Source organism: Grus americana, chromosome 13, assembly GCF_028858705.1.
Source record: "Grus americana isolate bGruAme1 chromosome 13, bGruAme1.mat, whole genome shotgun sequence".
NCBI classification, from domain to species: domain Eukaryota; kingdom Metazoa; phylum Chordata; class Aves; order Gruiformes; family Gruidae; genus Grus; species Grus americana.
The window spans coordinates 20162371-20184626 of NC_072864.1; the positions used below are offsets into that span (position 1 = coordinate 20162371).

Genomic DNA, 22256 nt, shown 5'->3' on the forward strand with positions numbered 1-22256 from the left:
ACATGCGTTTTCACAGGCTAATTTGTTTACTGCCTGTAGTTAGCGAGAGCAATTACAGAAAAAGAGGTTGGATAGCTACTTTTTGCCACAATGAGGAATGCCAAGAGGGAAAGTGGGAAAGCTATAGAAGAGTGTAAAACACCACACTGCATACAGCCCAGATACCCAAGCACGTAGAACTGCTCGCAGATTGTGCAACTGATGCTTATCTCTGTAGTAGATCCAGCTAACAAGTACACAAGTACAAAATCCCTCTAAACTTTTTAAGTCAAGTTGATCTTAAAACAGGATGAAAGTTGCTGGGTTTTCTGGTTACAGGGTGGGTAAGCATAGGGGTAACATGTTGCAAAGAAGAAATAAGGATCAACTGGCTGTCAAGTAGCCCTGCTGAAAAGGACGTAGTGGTTATGATGGAAGTTAAGTTGATCATGAGCCAACAGTGTGCTCCCATCACAAAGGGGGAAAATTGCATACTGGGCTACGTTAGAAATGCAGTCAGCAAAGTGAAAGAAGTCATTCTGCCTTAGTTCTCAGAAATGGTGAGGCTGCATCAGAAATACTGCAGTCAACTTTAGGGGCCTCAGTTCAAAGAAATTGTTGAGAAACTGGAGAGGATGCAGTAGACAGCTACCAAGATGGTGCCCTAGAGCACATACCTTACAAGGAGAGGCTGAGGGAGCCAGTCTTGTTTGGTTAGGTGAATGAAGCTGGGGGGAGCTCTACTAGAGGCCTACAGCAACTTGAAGGTCAGTTGTGAAGACAGAGTCATGTTCTTCTCCATAGTGGCAGATAATGACCAGTGGCATGGGCAGATGTCTGCACTTCAGAAGTTCAAGCCAGATGTGAGAAACTTTTTCACCATGTGGGTAGTGCAGTACTGGAACAGGCCACTCAGGTTGCAGAGTCTCCATCCTTTAAGGTTTTCTAGACTCAGCTAGGCAAAGACGTGGCTGACCTGATCCAGCACTGCTGGTAGTACTGCTTTGAGCAGGAGGCTGGGCTAGAAAATGCCAAAAGTCCAGAATATCTTTAATTTGGTGAAAAATCTGTAAGGCCTGTGTTCTTGCTAGGCCCCCAGCATATACATTCACATTGAAGGTTGATGGGACTGCTGGATGCAGGGTGGAGACTTTAGGAAAAAGCAGTCATTTCAGTTGATCACATTTATTCAAATTTTCTACTCCATGAAGACTGTCTTTATAGAGTCTGACTTTAAAAACCAGTGTCAGTCAGTGAGATTCTGTCCAGATTTCTGTTGGGTTTGGATCAAATCCTAAACCCCCAGCAGGGAGGCAACAAGCAGTAGGGCAGTTACCTAATCCTCCTATGATCACAGGAAAGTCCCTGGTATCTAAAAATCATGTGGCTAGGGCTCCGTGGCCTGAGAGGAAGCACACTGCAAGTAGGAAGTGTGGAATAAGCCTTCATGTACAATGAGTTATTTCCTGACAGCAGTAGCTATCTGACCAGCATCAGCTTTCTCTGCCCAGCACACCCCTCCAAAAGTGAAATTAGTATGAGGGAGCTGAAGTAGCAAAGGTAAAATAAGTGGGCTGTAACAGTCCTGGAGAAGGTTGGAAGCATGTCAAGTTGCTGTGGCCAAAGGATCCTCCTCCCCTTTGATTTATCAACAATGCATTCATTTGTGTCCATAGTCTACACTTCTGTAAAAAGGACATGAAAAATGTTCTCCCCCGTTTACAATTTTAGGCTGTCAGACTCAGACTGTAGTGCAGCAGAATCATAGCTGTTCAAAATCCGTACAACTAATTAAAGAAACTTCTGAGGGGGAGCTTTGTAGACAGTTTGAAGGACTTAATTTTGCAGAAATTCTTTGACACTTAAAGTGGTCTTAGGTACTTCTATATTTTTAGAATATCACATGCTGGGGAAGCAGAGTACTGGAACAATCCTGCATTTGTTTACTCCTTTTGACTATTGTTTTCAGCTTAAAAAGCTCAGTATAAAACTATAAAGCTTAATTTTAATCCATATTTGGAGAAAGAAACATACAGGCCAATTTGCAGTGCAGGTCTGTCTGAACTAATTAAACATCATTATTAATGAACATGTTAATTAAAAAGAATCAATATTTTACCGACACATAATTTATCCAGAGAAATTTAAAGCCTCTCACATAATATGAAAGCTTATAAATAACAGGCAAGGCAAAAGTTCCTATAGGCTTACACAAGGGCTGTCTTGTGCCATAATTAGACAAAATTAAGAAAACTATAGTTTAGTTTGACTGTCGGTAAGTTGTTGGGGTTTTTTTGGGGGGAGGGGATTTTTTTTGTGTTTGAGTTTTATTTGTAGGTTTGGGGTTTTTTTAATTATTGGAATAATATTGAATAAAACCTTCCAGCAAGGAATAATTGGTAAGATAGACATTGAATCTTTCTAATCTCCTATACATTGGAGCTTTCATTCATTGCCATACAGTTACCTAAATACATAGATACTGGAGAGGTACAGACAACTCTTGCTAAAAACAGGAGCTGTCTGATGCCTAGAGACTGCACGCTACCATCAAGGACAGGGAAAGACTGAGATTTTAGCAGAAATACCACCTAGTGCACTTCCAACCACATGCAAGGGGAAACAACAACCAATTAGAAAGGTAATCTGAGGAGCACTTATGGTGACCATTATGTGAGTGTCTGCAGGTTTCCTGATTGATTGAGCAAATCCAGCCATCACAGCAGGATTGAAGTGCAGGTAGAACTGCAGGAAGAATTCGGAGACAGTATGTTATTATTCATATGTACATTTGTTCATGCTAAATGACAGCTCAAGTCTTTCAGAAGAGTCATGGATCTCAAAAAACCCAAAGACCAGTTGTTATTTCATTCAGAAGACAAACAAAACTGAGGCTCTGAGTGTCAAAGAACAAACTGTAAAAACCCATCATATTTAAAATTTTCAAAGTGTCCAAAGACAGTCTTAAAACCTGACCATAACAAAGCAAGAACTAGTACATTTGCTTTTTCAATCCAAACTTGTTTTTGTGGCTCACTCACAAGCTAAGACAGTATATAGAGAACACAAACATGTTCTTAAGATCTTAACATCCTGAGAGTAATAGTGATGCCTAAAGGATAACACGGTTTAAGACACGATGGGTTTATAGGTCTCCCCCTCATAGTCACACAGGGTGAACCCAGTTACAATCAAATTTTAAACAAAATGGGAGCTTTACAAGAAGCAGCATTAAAGGACCACAGCATAAGACAAAGCATTAATAGAGTGAGTATGCGCAATAAAAAAATGACACAGTACCAGAAGATGGAAGCATTAAGATGACCCACATACCAAAGCCTCTGATGCATGTTCAGTAAATACTACACTTTGATATTTCAGAAGAGTTCCCATCATCATTTCTCAATCTGGTTATTCCAGTCGAGCATCTGTACAGGATAACTTTTGGCAAAGAGGTAGGTTCTAAGGTGCTGTTTCTTTGACACCCTGAGTATTTCAGGAGGTCTTGCAAGAAGTTTAATGTTAAAGTGTTGTTAGGCTTCAAATTTGTGGGATTCAAATGCTCTGTATTTCACCTTTATAAAACCTGAGCTACAGTGCATGAGTGCAGCCAATGATGTATCATCTTGCTCTAAAAGGCAGGACTCCAAACAGGCACAACATTTCCCCACTGTAATGGGATACTTCAAGATACAAAATTATGGTGTCCATTTCATGGATTTGCAGTTGAACTAAGGCTCCTTTTTTTGTAAGAAAATTGTTTCCTCAAACACCTCTACCATGCTATTTGGGAAAACAGTTGTAACATTCACTTTGTCATTAATGAGGTGACTAAACAAGAGTATCACAGCTGCTCGGCTTAGGCAGTTTCTGTAAAATGAACAGTGCCAAGCACCTCTGCTAATTAAATTGTACCACAGAAATTTATTTATCCAACTGTTTAAAATAGTGGAGTCTTAAACAAGTATCACACAATTCATAATTCATGTAAATATGAACAACAAGATGAAGAACTCCTAGACTGCAGAGAGCTTAGGGTATCATACCTCAGCTTGTTAAATGGTTTGTAAGAAGTGCCCTAGTCCACATCCCAGGCATTTGCGATCTGTTTTGGAACACGATGTACTAAACAGCATTAAGACAGGGTGGAGAAATGCTAAACCTCCAGGTCCATCAATTACGTACCAGCAGATAAATAGTTCCAGTAAGCTAATGGTGAAATGACAGAGGCCTAGATTGGATGACCTTGCTGTGAATGTATAGCATAGGTATGTAAGAAAATATAAGTAGGCTTTCAAAGCCTTTACACATACCAAGCAAAACTCAAGCTCTTCTAGGCAAGATGAGCACTCCCTCCTTGCTCCCCTAAGGATACCTGTTACAAAGAGAGAGAACGTACAGCCATCTTCACCAAATCCCCCAAAGAAGGCCATCTTATAGAAGAGCACAGCACTGACACCTTTACCAACACCACGCCTGCCTCCTGGATTTTCCACGGGAAAGTGGGCAAGATTTTTAATTGGCTTGATCCTAAGTGTTGTGGTTTTTCTACATGACAATTCTGAAATACGAAAATATGCAAGTGGGCACAAATAATCAACAAAGAACTTTAAAAATTCTAAACTAAATGTTGTTTTTCTGTTGTGGGGCTGGTTTGAGTTGCTTTGTTTGGGGATTTTTTTTTTCTTCCCCAAAGTTGTAACAAGTAGTATATTAAAGGCATCTGAAAGATACAGATTGCTACTGACTTCCTTTTAAGTGTTGGTATAATGAAGTCACTTGTAGGTCACTTGCATTCACTGACATGGAGAAAGAATTCTGAATTGCTGCAATAAACATCAGTGGACTTTCAGTCATCTAGGAAAATACTGAGCTCTACTAAAATTCACTTCTATTGAGTTCATAGTCTTTGAACTTGGTTATTAACACACTAAACTGGAATTAAATCCAACACTGCTGGTGATGAGTACTTCCTCCTCTTCTGTGGAAAGCTGCCAGCTAACACAAAGGACGTAAAAAAGGAGAATTTACCTTGGTTTCCCAACAGTCTTTCCAACCACAAGTGTCATTGCCCCTTGCAGATTGAAGAAGCCTTTGTCAACCTGAGAAATTTCAGCTGGGCTAGAACCCATGAATTGTGCATGAGCAATGTGAAGAGATAACACCTAAAAAAGAGAAAGCACATCTTTTTATACCAAAAAAATCTACTTATGGAACTTCAATCCTGTTCAACATTTAATAAAATAGTTTTAACAGCTCTTGCAATAATCAAGGGGCTAAGTACAAGTTTCAGCTTCCATTTGGAGGCTGCCAAATCAAACCCTTCTGAATCTCTAGTCATTACAGACCCAAGAGTTTGGAAGACAACTAAAAAGAACACAAAACACTGCTTTTATTACACAGTCTCATTGAAAACATATTCGTTTGAGAGGCTGAATTTTTGATTGTTTGAGATGGCAGCTTTGCATACAAACTCCTCAAAGGAGGCTAAACATTGCAATCTTTGCCTTTAGCGTTGTACTTTCTTCCAATAAATTTTTAATCGCTTAGCCCATGGAGATCACTGTCATGTCTTCTGTGAAAGCGATGAGAGAACAGGGACACACAGCAAGACACACACGTAGGCAGTGTCCAAACAGGCGAGAGACCCCAAGCGCTGTCTGCCCTCGGTAGCGTTGTCTGTTTAGCTATCTTGCTAGCTTTCTTCGGAAGCCAGCATTTCATCTGTAGCAAAGACACTTGAGCTAAAAATATAATAGTCACAATGTTTAAGAAAATGTTGCAATAAAGCAACATAATCTTTTGTGAGTGATGTTCTGACTTTTTAACTTCTCAGTTATCTAACTATCCATTTTAATACAGGCAAATTGAACTTAACTGAAAATTGCTCTTCTAATAATATCACCCTACATACTTTTTTGCCTTTTGCTTTTTAAAGCTGAAAATAGCACTGTGGCACAAGTAAAAACAGACTGTACAGGGTGGACTTTGTTCTATTGTGTTCTTTCCAGGAAGTAACAACAAAAAGAAATGACGTGTTGCAAATTCCCCCTTTACTGTGAGAGACAGAAAGCTTATCCATGTCCCTAAGTGACATATACACCCACTTCCTCTTGGCTTCAGCAGCAGAGGAAAACAGGTAGCAAAACACAGCTGTGTGGAAAACATTAAAAAGGAAACATTCAGAAATTGTGCAAGAGAAGCTGATGACCCCTAACACCAGCAGACTTAGGGAAAAGCCATGGTCTTTCCAGCTTATGTAGATGCTGGATGTAGGCTCAGGTTCATGATTGTGAGAAGCAACTGGCATTAAGTATATTTGCACAGTGGCATGCACATCTCCAGAAAATATTTTCCTCTTAAAGCAAAATACAGCAGCATACATTTGGCAGTGTGTACACCAAATTTAGTGACTCTCTGGATTAATAGGCAGTGGTTGTGCTGCCACTCGGGAGCAATGAACAAACAGGGTTTTTTAGGAAAAACTCTACTAAGAAAAGTAAACGTCGGGGTTTTTTTAGCTCTTTTGCTAGGGCTGCCACACAGAGCTGTCATATTTCAAATCTTGGTGTGGAAGACACTTGCTACAATCTGGTGCATTTTATTATACAAGATGAGGGACTTCTAGTGAGTCCGGTTAGCTGTGTACACATTCAGGTAAGAAAGTTGGCGGAGATGAAGTTTATCTCAAGAGGAGGGAAAGTCCGTTTGAGATTATTTCTCTACGGGTAATTTTATATGTGTAACATTTAAATCTAATGAAGAAAAATAGTACCGCTTAAATTGCTTGCTTTTGCTCAGACTGCCTGTTTCCAGAAACTTGTCTCTTGTTACTTCACAAGTGAAAAGTGATACCTGCAAACAACATTATAATACAAATAATGAAATAAATACAGGCATATTCATGGTTAAGCAACTAAGAGTTTGGGGGTTTGTGTGTTGTTTTTCCTTTTAAATATCTTTGCCTTCAATCTTGATTCTAAAGACTATTAATATCATCTAAAATGGGGATTTCCATGGTTGGCTCAGGCTTGTTTATGCACTTGCATCACTAGCTGCTGTCTTGCTCAAACAAGATCAGAAAGATCAAACTCAAAAATAATTTATTAGGTGCTAAATGTTATATATTACGGTCATACATGTATTTTTAAAGTATTATACTAGCATCCTAAATTTTATCTAGTCTTGTGCTTTGACTTTCCCACGATATGGTATTGTCTAAAAATATATATCTTTCTGTGCTTGTTTTCTCTATAGAGTAGAATACAGACAGTTAGGTTGGAAAGGTTCAGCTAAATTTTATCAGTTTCTAAATGTTTAAGTTTTAAATTACATATAATACCTGTTGTCATTAATACATAATAAATAGTTAAATTGGGCCTATTAACCCAATTTGAGTTGTTACACTTCCTCAGATAACCAAAATTAAGGTTAGCTAAGGGGTTTTTTTATAGGGTTTTTTTTCCCCCGTCCCCACAATGTCATGAGGAAGTTGGGGTCAGAGGTTCATACAAATTTCACTACTGCCTTTTCTTGCTTGCCTGGAGAGAGCAGTTGCTTAATTTTCCTGTCCTACATCTTTAATAGAGTCAAAAATTATTGGAACTGCTTGTTAAATCAGATCAGGTATAGCACAACTAGCAACTTCACTATGCTCCCATAACTGTAAAAGCTCAATTCCCGACACTTTCAAAAAGTGCAGTAGTCTCTCCCTGCAGTGTCACATTGTGATATGTGCGTTATAAGCATACCATAGATGGAAATAAAAGGGAATGAAGCAATCAGAAAGGCTGACAACAATGATAGACAGAAATATTAAGTCCTACCATTATATCACAATTTATTAATAGCAATTCAAAGTATAATTGAATTCCCAGAATTCACAAGCAAGAGTTCATGAAATTTCTAAAGCTTGGTCTACAAGGAACACAATGCTAAAGCCACATCTCAATCTGTACCATTTCCATAGTATTGTAATAATTTAACAAGTCTGAACTATGTTTTTACTCAGGAAGAAGATTCTCAAAGATACTGACTTCCCAACATTGTCTGAAAATAAGGAGCTTGATAAAAGAAAAAAAAAAAGAGCAAGCATGTGTGAAGATGAATCAGCAATACTACAGCAGAGGTAAGTTCCTATGAGAGTCTAAAGACTCTACTTGTCACTAGGTTCATGCTACAGCTTCAATATAGCTGAATTAAAAAAAAATTATTAACCACAGGATGCAAGTCTTCAGAAAATCATGCTATATTAGTTTTAACACTAACACAACTACTTATAATTCAAATAAGTTTTTAATTCTGTCCATCCCAGCTGCTCTTTGTCTCACCTAACTTCATAGGGGCTTGGTTCTACTTCTTTTGTTCATAGAGAAACAAAAATAAACTGTAAGGGAAAGGCTACCAGAACAATTTATCTTATATTGATGTTATTCTATATCCATTAGAATGCTTGTTTAACAAAAAGAAAATTACAGTGTTACTCCTTTTAGTCAATACTTACGATTATTAGTATCGGAGAGCTGCGAGAGTAGGCTGCTCTGCAAGGCGAGCAGGAGCCACAGGGGACAGGCAGGGACCAGGTCCTTACCAGCACAGGCTGCAGTACCCAAGCAAGTGGCATGGAAGAGAGCAGACCTGGTAGCCAACATGCAAGTCCTGAGCGAAGAGGCAGGTCTGAGGCCAAATCCCAGTACAGCACAACACCAGGCTGAACCCAAACATACCAACAAGGTAGCTCAGAAGAGAAATACCAGTGAGGGCCTGGGCTTAAATGCAGTTCCTGGGCCAACAGGCAGACAGCACCTGGGTGGAGGTCCCAGATGATGCTGATGAGGACACTTAGGGACTGTTGGTGCTCTCAGGGCCCTGACAGAAGATAAATTCCAGTAGTCATAGCCTATCTTCCCTTATAGGTAGGGCCTTTAAAAGTACTGAGTTTCTGTTAAGGGGTTTAATGTGTATTTATTAGGCTATAATGATTTTTGAGCCTGTTCAGTAGGCTTTGGTAGGATCTGTTTCTAATCTTAAAAAGAATAATTTTAGTAGTAGTATAGGCTATACTGTTATTTTCATGCAGTTCTGATTAGCTATTGGCCAAAGCTACAGAACTTAATATTGTTATCTCTTCTGAAAATATCTCTACATTCAGTGTTTTCTCCCTTTTCTTTTTGGTGATACTCCACAAAAAAAACATGTTTTGATAGACTGGTGAATAAGTTTTGTTTCTTTTAGCACAGGGACTGTTTCACAGACATTGCAAGTTTCATGTCTGTGGTATTCTAGAGGAAACAGTCATGATTTATTTAGAGGAGCTTCATCAATGGGTGGAAAGCTATGAGGGAAGTATCAGAACAAAACCAGTTTCTCTAAATAGTTTCTAATCAGCCTCATATTAGCTAGCTTCTTCCTAAACTGGGAGTTAATGCATTGCAGTCTGCTAGAGATTTTAGAAGACTGAGGCTTTGCTCTTCTGCATGATAGTAGGTCTGGTCAGTATGTAAAATCACAAAAGTCATGGCTAGAATCAGGTTTGAGGTGAGAATGGTGTTCAGAAAACGCTGCATGTGACTTTTTACAAAAGCTGTTTTCAGGCCTCAATGCTGCCTGGCAGATGGAGAAGGATTAACCCTGTTCATGAAGCTTTCTATGCAATCATACAGTGACCACACACAAGTGTCTACTGACTGCCACTGGACTTGCGGCAGTAGAAGCTAAGTACTCCATGTACAGAATGAGTATGATGAAATGAGAAGAAATACTTAAAGGTAAATAAAGATGTTAAAAACTAAATTATCCTTGTCATATGAATATACTATATTGATGTTGAGACACATCACGTACTGTTTGAAAGGTTGCTGCTCTGTTTTGTCTTCCAAGAAAATACTGTGCATACTTTGAGAAATCAGTGTATATGCTGAATCCCTGGTTTCATGAGGTCACATGTGCTAGTTTAAGCATTCAAATCTAAGAATTGAAAAACTTGGCTTATTTTGAAACATGCTGAGTTCACAACACTGTATCCACAAGAATAAAAAAGTATTAAAGAAAATCTATTTTTATTTTACCTTCTTGCACCCTGACATAATTTAGTTTTGTTCAGCCACCACATTACCACTACTTTTCTCTCTTATCCTTTCAGTATTGGGAAAAATGTGGTTGAGTTTTTTTCCTGCTGTTTCATCAGTGGGGTTTTCTGGTAAATTTTTGTAGCCTTACTTGCAGAACATCCACTTTCATTCTGAGAATCTGGGAGCTATTTTTAGATTCACTTTAGAGGGAAAACTGTCCCTTTCAGTAACGTAATTGCTTTTCTTTTTTATAGGTTCTGCTTGCAAGTTTAATCTCAAGATGCTTAGCAGTGTTGCATGAGAATATTACAGTTTTAAAAAAAAGGGAGGAGAACTGTTGGTTTGTTTCTGAGCCTGAAACAGTTCATATTTTGAGAATATTGTCATCCTTGCTGGGCTGTATTGTGTAGGCTGCTATTTTCTCTTGCTGTCTTTTCCACAAGTTTGCTTTCTCTCTCCTTGTTTTACCTCATTGCTTGGGAGGCTTGTAAGCTGTGGCTGAAGCAAGGCTGATGTGCATTTATAGTGCTTAGCACAAAAAAGTTCTGATCATAGATCAGAGACTTGCTGTAGCAGTGCTGAACAAATAGATATAAGGTGAAATGATATATACAAATGTTTGAGGTGGAAGGTGCTACCAAAAATAGTGGTAACAACAGTGAGATTTGTGGAGGATTACGATGAGAGTGTTTCTTTTCCTTCTCTGAATGTTACAACAAGCTTTTAATGTTCTCTCCAGCTTTCTGTCAGACATAGTTTTTGCTTCTGTATTTACACACATCTCACAAATGAAGTGCACTGTTCAGCGTAAGGTTGGAAATTATCCCAGTGTGCCCACAACAGAGGTGATGATTGTCTTGAGGACTCAGCCATGCCTTGCACTGAAAGGACTACATTCAGGTTGGTTAAAATAAACCCAATGTGCTAGAGTGTTGGATGGGACTGCTGGAGAGGGCAGTTTGAACGTGAATGGCTATGATGGAAATTGAGGATGAAAGTGGTGTATTACTTTCTATGGTCCAGGGTATAAAACTAAAAAAAAATAAATAAAATGTTAGGAGGAAAAGAACAGGCCTGTTTCATTTTAGCAATGGCAATGGCTCATTCTTAGATAATGATGGTAAAATTATTTGTAATTCAGAAATCAGTACTAAAAACTCTGTATAAATCAATTATTGCATATTGATAACAAAAGCAAGAATCTGATTGTTTGTATAAGCTGAGGATTAAAAACCACTTTAATTCTGAAGTAACCATAGAGACTATTAAACAACACCAGCTGTAAGAAATATTTTTAATTTGACTATGAATCATTTGCAACCAAAAGTTCTCAAAAAAAGCCGCTGAAGAGATCTCTTGTCTCCAGATACTTAGTTTTGCCAAAACTTAGAGTACTGGTGATAATCCATTCGTTATCTCCAGAAAGATTTAGCATATTTTTTTAGTTGTTTCAAAAAGTCAAGCAGATAAAACTTAACCAAGTTCATAGATGAAAGATAAAATAAGCTGAAAAGCCACCAATTTACATGTTACTGCTGGAGGAGGGGTGGTATCACATTTGCTGCTATGAACACCATGCTGACACCAGTGATGACAGGAGATCATTCCATGGATCTAGCAGGCACATTTGAATGTCATTTAGAGGACAACATTCAGGAATGCTAAGTGAATATATGTACTTACTGGTCCAGAGTATGTATTTGCTTAGTATCCTTAAGATAATCTATTTATCCCAGCTTTCTGGGATATTTTTACACTTAGGTCCAAGGAATGTTACAACTGTAGTGCCAAGATGGCAGAAGTACAAAGCATTCTAAACCCATGAATCTGACTATTACTTGGCTCAAACATGAAATATGTTGCAGGCATTAAATGTTTTGTAAAACTTGCAGAATTTTGTGAAACCAGAAGAATGTTGGTGCCAGGATTTACAAAAGGTGAATCCTGGTTGCCAGGATTCAAAAAGGAAATGAAGTAGTAACTGCAGATGAGTTTGCTTAACATAAGTTTTGAACGAAATCATAGGAAAGCAAGGAAGAGATTCAGCTGATAAGTAATCAGAATATAATATCAGCTAACATAATTTGATGGGAAATACTTATTTCTGAGAAAACTAACTTTATTCTTTGAGATTTCTGCATAGATCTAACAAACAGTTTTGTTAAAAGCTTTAGTATGCAATGACATTTCAAGTAAAAAGTTTTACAAAAGTAAACAGGCATTTTACAAATGTTAAGCAGATGTGAAGTTGATGATGACCTAATTTACAGGAAAACTTAAGAAAGTAGTTGTTGGAGAGAACTGCTATTTATTAGATTTATCACTAGTACGGCTTCATAGTGGTTTGTAGAAGACCTAATACACTTATCTAATCTGAGAGTAAATGTGAAATATGATAAACTTTTGTGATCGATGCAAAAAGTGGTAGAATATTAAAAAGCAATACAGAAGAGAACTAGATTGTTTGCTGGGCTTATTCCAGAAAAATGCATTTTTCATAAAGGTAGGGCTGAAGCTAATGCATCGTGGAGCAAAAAAAAGTGAGCTAGCCTAGACAATAAGACTTATCCTGGAAAGCAGTACCTCCAAAACTGAACTGGAGGCAAGGGAGATAGAAACAGGGTGGTGATGTTTGTGTAGAGAGCACCAGCAGGGTGGAAATCCGCACACTGCTCCAGCAGTCTCTGAAAAGAATGTTGAAAAACTGGAAAGAGCAAAGAATGATTTGCCAGAAAACCTGAGGGTCAGCAAAAAAACCTCACAGCAAGACACTGGAGAATGTTGTATGTTTCATTTATCAAAAAGAGACTGAGAAATAACTTGTTTATGGGTTTTAAGTTCTTCCATGAGGAAGGAAGATGGGACAGATAAGCTTTTATGGAAGAAGCAAGGCCAGCAATGCACAAATGGCTGGAGACAGAAGCAGATGGTGTTAAATAGAGGCACACCTTTTTAACACTGGGTGTGATTGACCACAGGAATAAAACCAGACAGGCAGAGTATAGTGTCTGCCATTTGATTTATTCAGATAATCACTAGATACCTTTTAGAAGAGGTATGTTACTCAGGTAAAGTTTTCACTGGCAATACTGGAGTTAGGGGATTAAACTGAATGATACAGTCATTCAATCTGAAACAGTGTGGACATGGGTGTATGCATAGTGCTAACAAAAATGCAGCCAGATTATCCAAAAACAAGTTACTGGGATAGATCAGGGTTCATCTGCTTCTTTTTAAATTGTCATCACTGTGGCTGTTGCCTGTAGTCAAGCCCATAAGATTAAACGCATCTACGTAACTTTTGCCTCTGGGCAGGAAGACAGGGGTCTTTTAGCGTGTTGCTCAGTATATTCTCTGGAAGAGCTGTGGGTTTTCTTTCTTTCAGCAAAGCCTGATTTGAGAGTCAAACAGTTTGCCATATTCTTCTCAGCAGAACTTCTGGAATTTGTGTTAAGTATTTTCAGAACAGCTGCATTTGGTCAGCAGTACAGTATATTGTGCTAGCTTTCATATTATATTCTTTAAAAATCCTTGTATTTTCTCCATTATTTCCTGCTACTGATGTATAAATAGCAGTCCTGGATGCTCAGTAGTCTTAAGTTGAGAAGTCAGAGCCCTCATACTTGATAAATCCTACCCTCCAATGCTCTCCTGAGGAAATCCATAGGTGCAATCTTAATCCACAGCAAGCCAGCTTGCCACACTTGCTCACTGTCCTTTGCCTTTGCACATCTGAGATTCAAATTTTGAAAACTCTTTTTCACTCCTATTATCAGCTGAATTGGATGTTACTGGCAGTGATAAATGAGTAATAACTTCACAATGCTGCCAGGAAGCTTTCTGCTTATGGCTGGGAGGTTTGAGTGAAAGTTTCCTGCTTGCTCCAGCCTTGTTTCACCACACAGAGGCAGCATGGGATCACATAGCTTTGCTCCGTGCCAGCTTTAACTTTTTTGGACTGGGCAGTGCACAGTAATGCTGGACTGTTGCAGGAGCCAGACTCAAATTCGTCATGTATGCAATATAGGGAGAGGTCCTGGTCCCTTGGAGGGCTTAGTGGAGAGAGAAGATTTAGGAGGAAAGGGGAAGAACAGTGTTTTACGTGTTGCTCCTGCTGACTTAGCAGAATTTATGGTCACTCAGTACTTCATTAAGATCAAATCAAGAGGCTTATGACTGCTATACAGTATTTGTGCTCTCATGACATCAAGTAGAGTCAAGAACTGAAAACAAGCATCCTGTCTTTTTTCCAGTTTGTATTGCTTTTCCTTGTCACATGGATGGTGTGGAGCATAATGAACAGACGTGACATATGCCATTTACAGTTGGTTGATATTCTGCTGATCCAGCACAGGAAAGGGAAGGATGATCTTGTGATTAAAGGACAGGGCTTGAAATCATTCTTTTCCCTGAACTTAATGCCTCTGCTATAGATTTTGGGTGTGTCTGTGGGCATGTCACCCAGTGGCTTGTGCCTTAGGTTTCTTCCCAGTAAAATTAACAGGAATATTTTTATAAGGGTAGTTCAAGGTTCATTTAATGCTAATACTATTCTTGATAACTGGTGCAAGCATTCAAAATAAGTTGTGGTATCTTCATGCCAGTAACTTGAAAAGTAATCTACAGTTTGAAGCCTTCCTCTTTATTAGTAAAAAGAAGAATGCTCTTACCTTCAAGCAAGTATACTTGCTTTTGAAAAAATTGTTGGTTTAACTTACCTGAAGGAGTATTAACAGCAGGCTTGATTTAGCAGACCAAGTATGAAATAGCATCAGGTGTACGGCAGAGGTCACTGCTGCATTATTTGGATAAATGTTGCCATGTGGCTGATGGGCCTGACCAAAAGGATTTCTAATCCACAATAAATATTGGGGTTTCAATGAAATAAACATTTCCCTGAAATTTTTGTTTCTTAGATACAGAGAAAAAGCACCAGATTAGCTATACATACAGAACTTGTACTACTGGGATTCTGCAGCTATTTGGAAAAACCTGATCTTCACAGTTTTGCAGACAGATATAACACAGGCAGCTATTTTCACATCATGTCTTTCACTCTCAACACCCACAGAATTAACAAGAATCAGTTTTACAGAGAAGTCAGCCCAGGGTTGTGTCTCACTGGAAACAGGGCACCCAAAAGGCTCGGGCTCCCTGTTCCATGGTGGAGATCCTCAAGCACATGCCCTGTGGGGCTGGTGGTGTGCCCATGGCTGGTCTGCCCATGCTGCACAGGGCAAAGTCCTAGGGCTGCTTGGCTTGCTGAGGAACCAGGGGAGTCATGCACGTACCTGGTGCCTGATCCTGGAGCAGTTCAGGTCTCAATGTTGGGGTGAGTCCACTTGGCCATTTTAGAGATGCTGATTTGGAGCATATCTAGAAGTCTACCACAGAGGTGAACAGTTTGGAGGGGAAAAGATGGGAAAGAGACCCAATCCTGGAGTAGTGGACCAGGACTGTAGGCAGGAGTTCAGGCAGACCTGTCTTAGATTTGGTGGAAATTCATCATACCTCAGAAGCTTGAATCATTTTAGGCTTAATCCATTGGCATTTTCAGATGTAGCCAAACTACATCTGCTACATAGAAAACTATATTTTCTGCAGAGAAAATATTAGGCCTAAAGTACTTGTGCAAAATAGCAAGTGTAACCTGAAAGAGCATCAGTCTTATTTGCCAATGTTTCAGGCAAGTATCACAAGTGGGTCCTTTTCACATACAAATTATTTGCTCTATCCTATTTATAAATGCACAACAGCAGTAAATAGGACAAATGAAGCAGTTCAGGACAAACTGGTGATATTCCTTTGAGCAATGTAAAAATATTAAAGAAAAACTATTCACACAATATTTTACCTTTCAAATTGAGTGATTCTGAATATTAAAATTATTTATTATAATGCAAAAGGACCTCTTTCTCAATGTACACATTGTGTTAAATAACGTGTTAATAAAGAATAGCTCATGTGCCATCAATTTGCAATTCAGTTACTCATTATGCATTATGCCTTAATAATACTTACTCATTTAAGAATATTTACCCATTTCACACCATTGATCAGCTTATAGATCCCTGCCACATTTCAGCACCATTGTGAAGTGGGGTGGGATAGAAGAGTCTAAGATACGGTGTCAGATCTGGTGATGTTGACTCAATAGCATCAGGCATCTGAAGGTTTTTTCAGGATGCTTGTCAAGATGAGAAGTAATTCAACGTACGACTGGAGACTGTGCAGACTATTGAACCTGGAAGAAAGATGAAGAAATGTAGTATTCTGCCAGGACTTTGTTTTTCCTTATTTAAGCAGAAAGATTCATTAGTAACTTCAAACTCAAATCTGTGAATCAGCATGTTTATGCAATCCTAAAAAAATGTGAGCCTGTTGTGCTTCAATAATTTTTGGAGTGTTATCGGGGTTATTTATCAATTTAATCATGGGTTTAGAGAGTGTTTGGAAATGGGGTGAACTTCTTTAATAGAAAATGGCCTTTGTCCATTAAAAGGAACAATAATTAAGCACAGCACCAGATCTCTGTTCCCAGGCATAATCCTGTAAGAACAGTGATCAAAGGATAAGCAAAGAAAAAGAACAGAGACCCAGCAATTATGATTTTCAAAATGTTAAAGACCGCATTGAGGTCAGTCAGGATGCACAGACCTAGGGGAGACAGAGAGGAGGGGGCAGTGCAAGACCCCCCTGTTCTGAAGAAGCCTGCCAAAAACATAGCACAGGTGCAAGGAAGAAGAGTTTTGTTACCTTCCTTTGTTCCCAGAGAGCAATGTGAAAAGGATTTAAAACCAGAATTTGAGTTATGGGAGACATAAGTGGCAAAGCCTTACTTAAACGAAAGGGGTTGTGTAGAAAAAAAAGAGTTGCACCTCTGGGCAAACAGCTAGCAGGGTCAGTGTCTAAACCGTTTCTGAATAGTATTTACACAGAGATTATTTCCAATCACAACTGATCCAGGTTAGTATTAAATTACTGGGCTTGACTACACAGTGCTGTACATTCTGGCTCCAGTCTGATACAATATTTAAGTGTGTCCCTAATCTGGCTAAGGAGGGCTGTAGAATTCAGGAGGTGCGTTGTGAGATCAGGACCTGAGCTCCCAAGACTAGGCAAAACCAAAGCTACTCTGGGCCTTTCTGCACCCCATGCTCAGTCCACCAAGCAAGACTTTCTTCATGTGACTGATTATATTAACCGCTGCTTCACATCTTTAGGCCGTATTTTTCAACAGGAACTTCTGGATTATTGTATCCTTAGCTGTTCTCTTCAAGAGAAGTCACAAGCTCTCTCTTCTTTGTAGTTAACAGTTAGCAGTTGTTTGGTGGTTTTAGTCCACAGGCTCTCTGAAAAGCCAGTCCAAGCTATTTATCAAACAGCTCCTGGCACAAATAGAGAAAAGTATAAACATAAACCTCTAACAAACGTGGATCTGCCCAGACTAGTTGCAGTTCTGCAGTGGATATGGAGGGTAAACCCCTAGTCATTATGGATCCCGCTGAATTTAGTGCTAGCTGAAATTTTTAAAGCAGGACTGAATATTTCCATCATCACTTTATACATGGAGCTTGTATAACTCTTTCCTGGAACTTTATCAGATTTTAGATAGTAGATTTTTACAAATTATGATCACACGTCAGTGTTGGCATGAGGAAAAAAAATTCCTACAGTTAATAAATAAAACCAAACTGTCCGAGGATATCTTAACATGAGCACTCTTTTCCAGAGTGATTTTGGCACTTGTCCCTGGCATTAAAAGTCCTTTATATTGTTCCATTATAGTCTGTTCTGTTCCTAATTATTTAAGAATCTAAGCACCTTGGATAAATTCCCACCTGATACTGTCATGCAAGAGCAGTGGAGACCTTTATGTAACTGTCCTTCAGCTATGAAAGACAGCAAACCATTAGCAGCACAGGCTGGAGAGCAGCAGTAACAGAGTAAGATTTAGTCAAGAATGGGAACAAGTGCAAAAACTTGTTGGTGTCTTCAAGCGGGTTGCACCAGAGATGTGCTACAATCATGCTTTCAGTCAGCCAGGAATGTCTGGACCAGATTATGTGTCCGGCTGTCTGCAATACTGACAGCACAAAGCAATGGAGATGAGTTTTTTTAGAAGCATCCAAGGGACTTACGTGCTTTCAGATACTTTACCTGAAACTTTTCTGTGTAGGAACTTGAGCTATAAAAGATGATTAGTGATGTAAAACCCAACAAAAAAACCCAACAAAAAAACCCAACAAAGACCACAAAACCAAACAACAAAGCATTGCTTTAGTATTTTAGTTAGTGCTTAAGTAAAGCAAAAAATGTGAGCTATTTCCTGAGTCGATAGTTGTTCTTGCCAAAGTCTACAATGAACACTCGGTCAAGACTAGTACTGCATCCTCACAATCCCTGACCATGCTGAAACACAGTTTTGAAACCTCCTGGTCCCCTGACTCCAGTGTTTTCCTGGTTGACTGCCCTCCCTCTGATCATTCCCCTTGGAAGTTTTTCCAAATCCTCTCTCCAGTTTTCTGTATGTGGGAGGCTCAAATACCTCTTTTCTGCCACATTTTTTGCTATGATTCATATACAAAATTATTCACTATTGCTTGTTGAGGACTAAGAAATCTATCTGTTTATTTCTGTCTTTAATCCAGAAGAGAGCCACTCAACATAAAGCATGATCACAAGGGTGAGATGATGGTTTCTTTGTAGAGGGGTACCAGGATACTGATGCCACTGTCACCAGTGTAAAGGACAATACCTTGACTGCAAGTCTGAGAAGTTCAGAACAGCAGGTCTGCTATTAAAGTAGCAATATAGTCAAATAGCAAAATCAGAAAATATCTGTTCCTCATTATTTGATCCTGGCACCTCACATTTCCCCCCCCAAAGTAGGCTTTAGAGCAGCAGTCTGAAGGTTGATCCATCCACATATTCCAAGACAGCTGAATAGATCTGTCTTCCACTGAAGATGTTTATACAACCTGTTTTCAAAAATGCCCCCTCTGTGACAGGGATTTCAAGGCCTCCTCAGGCAGCTTGTTCCAGGCCATCTATTACATGACTGACTCTGCTTTCTAAGGAAGTTCTCCCAAATGCCTCGCTTAGATCTTCTTTGCTGTAATTTTACAGCACTGCATCCTGCCCTATCTGGTCTGCACAGAGCTCTGCAGCAGCCTTTTATGTTTACAAATTCATTATCATGGCTCAGCCCCATCGTCTGGAATGAGCAATCCTAATTCTTTCAGTCATTGTGTGTTCTCAGTTTCTCTGCTTTTCTCTATTTTCTCTACTTTATACACTGTATATTCATTACCTAGAAGCAGTATGTGGGTTGCTTCTTGGAACTGGGAATGAATCACTGATTCCTCTTCTGGTTTCTGGGTAGACTCTGGACAGGATCTGGAGGCAACTTGCAGAAACCATAAGAAATTATGGTACAGAAGTTCTTGGGCTGACATTTGGTACATCATTACATTATTCTTCAGTCTGCAATAAGCATACTGTGACTATTATAGTTTATCACTGATGTTATTTAGAGTAGGACTGACCTTTTTATTCCTGTTGGGAGTTTGTGGTGTTTTACTTTGAAACTAGCGTATACTTAAGTCTTTGTGGTATCCTGTGCACATCATATCGGATGGAAAAAGCTTGCACTGGCATGTGACTGAGATCACTTGAATATTTAACATGCTCAATTCATGCCATGAGCTGTAAGCTCCAGTAACGATGTGCATCTATGGGCAGGATTATTTAACATTCTTTGGACAGGTTTGATTTGAGTTTGCCTGTTGTCTGCAAGATTATACATACTTAAAATATAAGCTAGAAGGATTTTTTTTTTAAGCCCACGTAATGAATCTATGGCTTCTAGAGCACATATCCCTAATCTGTTTCTGGACCAAAGATCAGAGTGTAGGAGTTACTTGGATTACAGAACACTATCCCTTTATATCCTTTAGGTTCTCACTCACAGAAAGCAATTGAATTCTGATAAAACTTTAAGTGCTGGAAGGTGAATTTTTGAGAAAGCCCATAAGGATGGAAGTTAATAATGTATGCAATGAAAGATTGCGTCTTTCCTGTTTGTAAGGGACATTTTAGACATGATTTGAGACACAGACTGTTAGTTCCATACATATTACAAATATATAATACAGTAACACTTAGAAAAAAACTTAAAAGCTTACATTGTATATGAATGGAAAAGGGCAAAACTGAGCAACATAGACCAATAGCAAAATAAAGGTTTCCCAAAGGATCTGCAAACTCCGGTCTACTGTTTAGATTCAACTTCTTTATTAAGCAACTCCTTCCTCTCACAAGCCATCAGCAGGCATGCACCTTGGGTTGCTGAAAATGTCATTACATAGAGCAGAGCCCACTGAAGGATTCCAGCTATGGCTTTAGCTCCAGCAACGAGCAAATGGGAGCCCCTGACTAGATCCTTCCTTGTCTGAGTGCTCAGGTTCCCTGGAAAGATCTGTGGTTACATCTTTCCTCAGCCCCCTTGCCTTTAAGAGGGTTTCATTGTTTTTTCAGCTTGATCCCTTTACAACAACTTGCTTTTCTTATACATTACTCACCAAGCGTGCTGTCAGGGAGAAGCAAGAAAGGGATGCTCGGCGAGGGAAGGTGAGCAGGCAGGGACAATAATGTCCTTCCCAGCAAAGGCTGCAGTGCTCCTGTGCCTGAACAAGAGAGAAGAACAGGGCTGGTGGCCATTGCACAAGCCCCAAGCAGTAAGATAGGTCTGAGGGCAAGACTGGAGTAGTTAGGCACTAGGCTGTGCACAGCTCGGACAAGGACTAAGAGCAAGGCCTTGATCAACTTTAGATGCAGTTCCTGGGCCAGTGGGACGACGGTGCGTGGTGGAGGCCCCAGATTAGGCTGATGAGGGCAATTAGGACCTGTTGGTGCTCTCAGGGCCCTGACGCCATCTGGCAGGTAGAAAAAAATTGCGCGAATAAGCTTTTGCTTTTGTAAACGTATATTGTATGTTTAGCAATGTGAGGGGCAGCATTATGTGAGTGCAGCATTAGCTGAGAGAGCAGGAGCAGATCTGGACCAGGGTGCCAGAAAAGCTTTGTACAAGGGGGATTTGTTATTTGGACTGTTCCAAGGAGGCATGGGTTTGGAATGCCTTGTAACAAGAAAAGCAAGTTATTCTTCTTTCCTTGCCTCCAGTTACCTAACACTGTCTTGGGTAGGTGGACTTAAGTTACCTTTTTCACTATCTAAATTTCTGCAGGAAGTTTTTTTTTCTCTACATTTCCTTCTTCCACATAGCTGTGTTGTTAAAAGTATGTCTTCAACTTAACTCTGCAGTACACTGGTCTTTGAAAATAATGAGGACATTGACCGTTGTTTAGCACAGCACACTAATCTGGGTGTATTTTAGCTTCCAGTACAGTAAATATTTATTGGACAGTAAATAAAATTCCTAAATAAATGAATCCTTGCAATGAGGAGGGCAGAGAGGGATAGTGGATCCAATCTGAGCTGAGACAAGAATGTCAGTTAAAGTTCGCTAAATGTTTGCATGCTGTGGGAAAACAGCTCCTTCATCTAATGGATTTTATTTCTCCAAATATCTTTGCATGCTCCTATCTAATTTTGAATTAATATAAAAATTATTCTATATAAAAAATCCGTTATTTCATCAGTTACTGGAAGGTACAAATACACCTCCATATAGTACTGTGCTTGAGTTAGCACACTAGAAGTTAAAGAAGATGGCTACCCATTTCTGCAAAACAAAAGGCAGAGATCACTTTAAAGCTACTCTGTGAAGAAAAGTCACTTAAACTTATTTGAAGCCAGAACAGACATGGCCATTCTCAGACTAACTTGATTTCCATTTGTCTTAAAACATGTGTCTGGCAGCAGTACTGTCCTATGAATCATGATTAAAAAAATCCAATGGAAAGAAGTTATCTACTTGAACCCCTTTCTGCCTGTAGCACTGGCATTGGGATATAAATGATAGAGTGAAACTTTTTTCCTTTCTATTGAGATAAAGTGAATGTATAAATCTTGACTAACAAATCTTTTCGATGTCCTGTAAATACAAATCAATAAAGTCTTTGGGTTCTCTAGGAATATGGACTTTCTTATTCTCTTCCATTTCCTTTTTGAAGGTAGGCAGAGATCTTAGCTCTCTGAGGATGTTCTGGGGGACCTGGAGGAGTATTCTCCAGCGTGGATACA

At 39.2% G+C, this 22256-nt stretch overlaps 2 long non-coding RNA genes across 2 annotated transcripts in view; one reads left to right on the plus strand and one right to left on the minus strand.

Annotated features, from left to right (window-relative positions):
- Window positions 1-15676, minus strand: LOC129212226 (uncharacterized). The gene is made up of 4 exons (XR_008579120.1): window positions 15341-15676; window positions 6755-6834; window positions 5011-5144; window positions 1-4354 (listed from the first exon to the last, which is right to left on the minus strand). It is a non-coding gene; the product is annotated as an uncharacterized LOC129212226 (long non-coding RNA).
- Window positions 9455-22256, plus strand: part of LOC129212225 (uncharacterized) — a 23957-nt gene continuing 11155 nt past the window's right edge. The window contains exon 1 of the long non-coding RNA XR_008579119.1: window positions 9455-9746. This is a non-coding gene — a long non-coding RNA (uncharacterized LOC129212225). The remainder of the gene's footprint in view (window positions 9747-22256) is intronic.